This window comes from Myxine glutinosa, chromosome 7, assembly GCF_964187855.1.
Source record: "Myxine glutinosa chromosome 7, kmMyxGlut1.1, whole genome shotgun sequence".
NCBI lineage: Eukaryota > Metazoa > Chordata > Myxini > Myxiniformes > Myxinidae > Myxine > Myxine glutinosa.
In genome coordinates, this window is record NC_136267.1 from 70,084,374 (window position 1) to 70,091,807 (window position 7,434).

Here is a 7,434-nt window from a genome sequence, read left to right on the forward strand (position 1 = left end):
GCGTGAAGCTGGAAGGTGTGAAAACATTTTCCTACCTCGGAGACATGCTGAATGGAGAAGGTGGATCAGACTCGGCAACGGTTGCTAGAGTGAGATGTGCTCATGTGCATGGAAGAAATTTTGGGAACTGAGTGGCGTGCTGATGAGGAGGGGAGTGTCGTTGAAGCTGAAGGGAAAGGTGTATGCTGCATGTGTGAGAAGTGTTATGATTTATGGGAGCGAGACATGGGTAATGAACGTAGAGCAGCAACGAAGGTTGGAAAGGGTGGAAATGCGAATGGCTCGATGGATGTGCGGAGTATCGTTGAGAGAGAGGAAGACAAATGATGAATTGCGAAAAATGATGGGAATAGAGCCTGTGATTGATGCTGTGAAGAGGAACAGGTTGAGATGGTTTGGTCATGTGTTGAGCAAGGATGAAAGTGACTGGTTGAGAAGAGTGATGGAAATGAATGTAGAAGGAAGTAGAGGACGGGGAAGACCGAGAAAGACTTGGCTAAAGATGGTGGAAGAAGAAATGCGGGCAAGGGGGTTAACAAGGACAGATGCAGAAAATAGGGCAAGATGGAGAAGATTGTCATGGGGACCGCAAGGCTAACCCCCGCTCTAGCACGGAAAATGGCCTTAAAATGCATGTTGTTGTTGTATATTTGTCATATTATATCACCTTTATCTAGCAATATTGTTGAATTGAAAATCAAATAGCTATGTTGAAGTATGTTGAAAAAGTCAAAACTTTACATGGGGTGTATTACTTTTTCACGTGACTGTATATTGCTATCATAAGGGCGAGAAAAGGCAATTAACAAAGGAAGACAGACAGATCATTATAACCCTTAAAAGTGCAGGTCTTTCTTTTCGAGAAATTGCAAAGAAAGCCAAGGTGTCAGTGAGTACAGTTTCCTACACCATCAAAAGGCACTTGGAAACTGGAGGAAACTCTGACAGGAAGAGGTCTGGCAGACCAAAAGCCACAACAGAATCAGACGACAAGTTTCTGAGAGTCAACAGCTTGCGTGATAGGCGGCTCACAGGACAACAGCTTCAAGCACAGCTTAACACTGGTCGAAGTAAACAAGTCTCAGTTTCAACTGTGAAGAGAAGACTTCGAGCTGCAGGTTTGACAGGTCGAGTGGCAGTAAGAAAGCCATTGCGAAGATGGCAAAATAAGAAAAAGAGTCTTGCCTGGGGCATGAAGCACCGCCAGTGGACAACTGAAGACTGGAAGAAGGTCTTATGGACCGATGAATCAGAATTTGTAATCTTTGGTTCATCACGCAGGGTTTTTGTACGCCGTCGAGTAGGCGAAAGGATGGTTCCTCAGTGTGTGACACCAACTGTCAAACATGGAGGAGGAAGCATGATGGTCTGGGGCTCTTTTGCTGGATCCAGAGTCGGCAACTTGCACAGAGTGACTGGCACCCTGAACCAAAAGGGTTACCACAGCATTTTGCAGCGCCATGCAATACCCTCTGGTATACGCCTAGTTGGTCAGGGATTCGTCCTACAGGAAGATAATGACCCTCAGCACACCTCCAAGCTATGTCAAAACTACCTTTGAGGAAAAGAACAAGACGGTCGGCTTCAAATCATGGAATGGCCAGCACAGTCTCTAGACTTAAACCCCATCGAGCTGATTTGGGATGAACTAGACAGAAGGGTGAAAGCAAAGCAACCTACAAGTGTAACACATTTGTGGGAACTTCTGCAACAGTGTTGGGAAGAACTTCCCGAACAATATTTGACTTCCATTGTAGAAAGAATAACATGAGTGTGTTCGGCAGTTATATCTGCAAAAGGTGGCTACTTTGCTGAGTCAAAAATTTAAATTAAATTTTGTTGAACAAAATGATTCTATGATTTCTTTTTTTATCTCCAATTGTTTATTTGTTCTATGCTTAATTTCAGAGTACATTGAGACATTAAACTGCGCAAATTTCAATAAAAACTGGAAAATTGAGGTGTTCAAAAACTTTTGACCAGTAGTGTGTATATACCAGTTTGACCAGTAGGGAAAAAGTAAGTACACCCCATGTAAAGTTTTGACTTTTTCAACATATTTCAACATATAGCTATTGGATCTTCATTTCAACAATATTGATCAATAAAAGTGATATAATATAACAAATATCATGAAACATTTACATTTTGTAGTCCATTCAATAATTTAAATAAACATAAATGCAAATTTCGCATGTGGAAAAAGTAAGTACACCCTTGGCTCTAATAGGTGGTATTGCCCCCTTTGGCAGAAACAACCTCAAGTAGGCGTTTCTTATAACTGTCTACCAGTCTTTGTCATCGACTGGGAGAAATGTTTGCCCACTCCTCCATGTAGAATTCCTTCAGCGATGCGATGTTTGAGGGGTTTCTTGTATGCACAGCTCGTTTCAAGTCCTCCCACAACATCTCGATGGGATTTAGATCCGAGCTTTGACTTGGCCATTCCAGAACCCTCCATTTCTTTCTTTTCAGCCATTCCTTGGTGGATATACTGGTATGTTTAGGGTCATTGTCATGTTGCAAGGCCCACCTTTGGTTGAGCTTCAACTTTCCGACAGATGGCCTCACATTATCCTCAAGCACCCTCTGGTACAATGAAGAATTCATAGTGGATTCTATGATTGTGAGCTGCCCAAGCCCTGATGCAGCAAAGCTGCCCCAAACCATAATATTTCCACCACCATGCGTTACAGTTGGTATCAGGTTCTTGTGGTCAAATGCTGTCTTTGGTTTTCGCCAAACATGTCTTCTGGTACTGTGGCCAAATAACTCTACCTTTGACTCATCTGTCCAGAGCACTATTCCAGAAGTGCTGGTCTTTGCCTAGCTGTTCATTGGCAAACTTTAGTCTTGCCCTGGTATTCTTTCTGGACAGCAACGGTTTCCTCCTGGCACACCTCCCATGTAGATCAAATTTGTGCAGCCTCTTTCTAATAGTAGACTCGTGCACTTTGACATCAACAGCGGCAAGAGCTACCTGTAGGTCCCGTGATGACATTCTGGGGTTCTTAGAGACTTCTTTCAGCATCTTGCGGTCTTCTCTCGGGCTGAAATTGCTGGGGCGGCCTGGCCTGAACAAGTTGGCAGTTTTTTGGAATCTTCTCCACTTGTAGATGATCTTCCGGACAGTCGAATGATTGATTTCAAATTGTTTGGAGATCTTTTCAAATCCCTTCCCAGACTTGTAGGCATCTATAACCTTCTTTCTGAAGGCCTCAGAGAGCTCTTTTGATCTAGTCATGGTGACGCCACACACTTCAACAACAAAGAGCAAACCAAACTAAATGTCTGAGGTTTAAATAAGACAGGTTCCTCCAAGATCCTCTCTAACAATGTTCTCATCATTTGCACCTGAGCTGGTGCACCTGATTCAAATTTTAGGTATTTGAAGTAGTGATAAATGTAGGGGTGTACTAACTTTTTCCACATGTGAAATTTGCATTTATATTTATTTAAATTATACAATGGACTACAAAATGTAAATGTTTCATGATATTTGTTATATTATATCACCTTTATCTATCAATATTGTTGAAATGAAGATCAAATAGCTGTATGTTGAAATATGTTGAAAAAGTCAAAACTTTACATGGGGTGTACTTACTTTTTCACGTGACTGTATAATATATATATACAGTGATCCCTCGTTTATCGCGGGGGTTACGTTCCAGAACCCCCCGCGATAGACGAAAATCCGCGAAGTAGCGACCATATTATTATTTTATTATTTCTATATATTTTAAAGCTTTATGACCCTCCCCACACTCTTATTAACCTTTCCCACACTCTTATTAATCTTTCCCATACTCTTATAAACACTTTCTATACTCTTAAACACTTTTTACACTCTTAAACATACGTAATTTTAACAACATATAAAATTCTAATGGATACTCACCATTGAAGATACTGTAGCGACCCATGGATCCCCCAAGCAAGACCAGCATCAGAATCTCCTTGCTCCAGCCGGTGACGTCACCGGCGGGGATCCGCGGCGCAAGAGTGGCTGGTCACGTGACCACCAAAGCGTGCCGCGCGTGCGGGTATAATCAGCTACACCTGTTGATCACGTGACCACCGAAGCACGCCACGCTTGAGAGGCGTGGCTTTCGGTTTCGGTTTCTGGTTGTGCTTTATAATGCAGCCCGATAAACGGGCTTTTCAGTGTTCCCGAGTTGGTTTTGAGAATAAATATCTTCTCGGACGAGTTTGTGTCTTGCCCGTCATTTTGTCCATATCAAGCATGAGCCCCGGCTCTTCAATACTACAACTTGCGTGATGAAGATGATGATGAATTAGCTGTGCAGTACTGATGACGAAGAAGGTGATGACGATGATGAATGTACTGCACAGCCAGAAAGAGCATTACAGTTACCCATTACGTGGGTAACTAGCGCAAGTGGAAGCTGCCGCATCTGCGTTTTCCAAACGCACGACTCTTTGTCTCTCCTTCTGCTGTACACTATGTACAGTATTTTATTTCTTGTAATATGTTTTAATTACTGTATTTTTCTTATTTTTTAACGTTTTTTAATTTTTTAGGCTAGAAAATGCTTATTTTACCACAAAAATATTTAAAATAATAGTATATAAAAATACATTTATGCCGCAAAATCCCGCGATATAGCGAAAAATCCGCGATATAATTTTACATATACTAGCGAGAAAAACCCGCGATGCACCGAAGCCGCGAAAAGTGAACCGCGATATAGCAAGGGACGACTGTATATATATATATATATATATATATATATATATATATATATATATATATATATATATATATATATATATATATATATATATATATATATATATATATATATATATATATATATATATGTATATATATATATATATATATATATAGTATCTGTAATCTGGTTCTTCAACCTAATGAGCGAACATCATGACGTCATCGCCATGCATGTCCGCATGTCCGGTTCCCCACTGATGATATGAAGGCCGCATAGTGACTGAGATATATATATATATATATATATATATATATATATATATATATATATATATATATATATATAATTTGTTACGACCGCGGATTAGATGTTATTTTGACCGAGCGGTGGTGTAACCGCGGCCGAACAGTTATTCCCCGACTTAAACCCGATTCACCCCAAACTTTGGCCGTATCGCGCCGCAGCTACTCAATATGGAAACCTCTAAAGCGACCGAACGAGAATGAAGAAGAAGAAGAAGAAGTACGGAGGTATAACAGGATTTATTAATTATTTTCACAAGCCAAAGCAAAGAGAGCAGTCGGTTATATACAGAAAATGGAAGGAGCAGACACACAGTGAAATCATTAGCTTACCTATTCAAGCTTAATTAATAAACCCCAGGACAACATTAAAGACAGACGGACGATCACACTTACACGGGGAAATGCAGGCAGGAAGGAATGGCTTGGAGATGGGTGGCTTTTAGAGACAGGGAAGGTTCAGCGGGTGCTGGGCACGGTCGGGCCAGAAGGCACCGCCGTCAAGAAGCCGAGCTTTGGTCCCAAACTGCGCGGGCGAAGTTCTTTTCTCCGTACTGCTGCCTCGTGCACTCCTTGCGTTGCCCCGGTCCGTTTCTCCTGCAGCGCGGCACGTCTCACGGCGGCTCGGTCACACCTGCTCGTCTCCAGCGCATCTCCGAGACCCAGAACTCATCCCTCCTCTCAGCTCATCTCCTTTTGGGAGCATCCCGCAGCGGGTTATATAGGCCCCGCCCTTCACCCTTTTCGAACCTTCCCCAAACGTTCTCTCTCCGCCCCCTCAAGCCAAACCCCTCGTTCTGGGTTGGATGAGCGGGGCCGACTTACTCCTCCCCTCTATGACGAGGTGGAGACTCGCCTTTCTTCTTCGGCGTTACCTCGTGCGTAATGGAGTCAACTGCTGCAAAGTGGACGGCAGATGAAAATGCAGCAAAGTGCAAACCTGGCACTTGGAAGCTGCCATGGGGCGTCGGAGGGCCTACTCTTATTGAATTCGGTGCAATGAAGAGTCAAACTAGTGGGAAACACATCCTTAGCCTACACAGAGAATAAGGGACTAACTATTTAAAAGGATATATCGTGTCCTGTGTGTAGGTTTATGGAATTAACTAAGAGGACGAGCTGCGACCATTCTTTATATTACGAGGGTGTTACACACAACAAAACCATACTTTTCACATTCGTTACACTTTCTCAAAATTGTTACACTTCTCAAATCCGTTACACTTCTCAAATCCGTTACACTGCACCCTCCTTTCTTCAGGCCCATCCTCAGGCCTACAAAACTTTAACTTAGTGTGACACGTAGGTGTAATTCCCTCTACAATTAACCTGACCCTGAGTGTGACGATCTTAAAACACAAATAAATATGTCCCCCTGCTGCATTGCACCCTGCCTAACAGATGTGCGCCCACAGGATAACCGAATTACGGAATTGTTTTCAAGCTATACATTTATGGTGGGGAGCATTATTTACAGTGATGTTCTTTCTTATTTACAACGCACCCAGGACCTGTGTTTTTTTTTCTTTTTAGGGAAACAAAAAGAAGGAAATTCCTGTTGGGAGGGATGAGACAGCACGCATTGCATCGATGCACCAGTACCAATAACACCAAAGCACCCAAAAGCACCCAAAGAGCACCAACCAGTGCACAGTCATTACTGTTTGTAATAAACACACAAAAAACAAACTGGTGGTGGTCTTCTTCTTCTCTGCTGGGCCGATGTTCTTCCCGATGTCTTCTTGTTTCATGCAGCCTACTTGGAAATATAGAAAGCACAAACCGTGTCCATTTTTATTTAGGGCCACAGGGGCCAACTAAGGGTGGTCCACCTGTTTGGCATAGGTGCCACCTTACCGAGGTCCGCAAGCAAGATTCCCTGGCCACTATTGCCGGTCTCCAACAGAGGTGCCCTGCCCCAGAACCTGGGGTCCATCAAGTGGTACTCGGCCGCAGAACAGCGGTCCATAAAGTGGTACATCAATGCAATGCATGCTGGTTGAGAGGGTCCTGGCACACAAGACGACCTCCGCACGCTCCCCTCAACACCCAGTGGCGCACAGTCCTCAGGTGGGAGACAAAAGGGGGAAGACAAATGAGCGAGGGGTAAGGTCACAAGGGTACACATCAATAAGGCAATGCAAGGCGAAATGCGTACGGAGAGCGAAATGAGAAAGCTCGTCCCTACCGTACGTCACCTCCCCCTGTCACCTACACTACCCTTGCCCTTACCCCATATTTACAAAATCTACACATTTACAAATTCGTCACTACTGTCACGTCTTCCCCATATTTCTTCTACACCAAATTCGTCTCCACAATCCCTCTAGACAAAATTTGCCATCACCAAATTCATCATCAATCCTCATAAGGAGGAAGAGATGGAACACAAAGCACAATGTCACACCCACGTCATGATGCGTCTCACAATC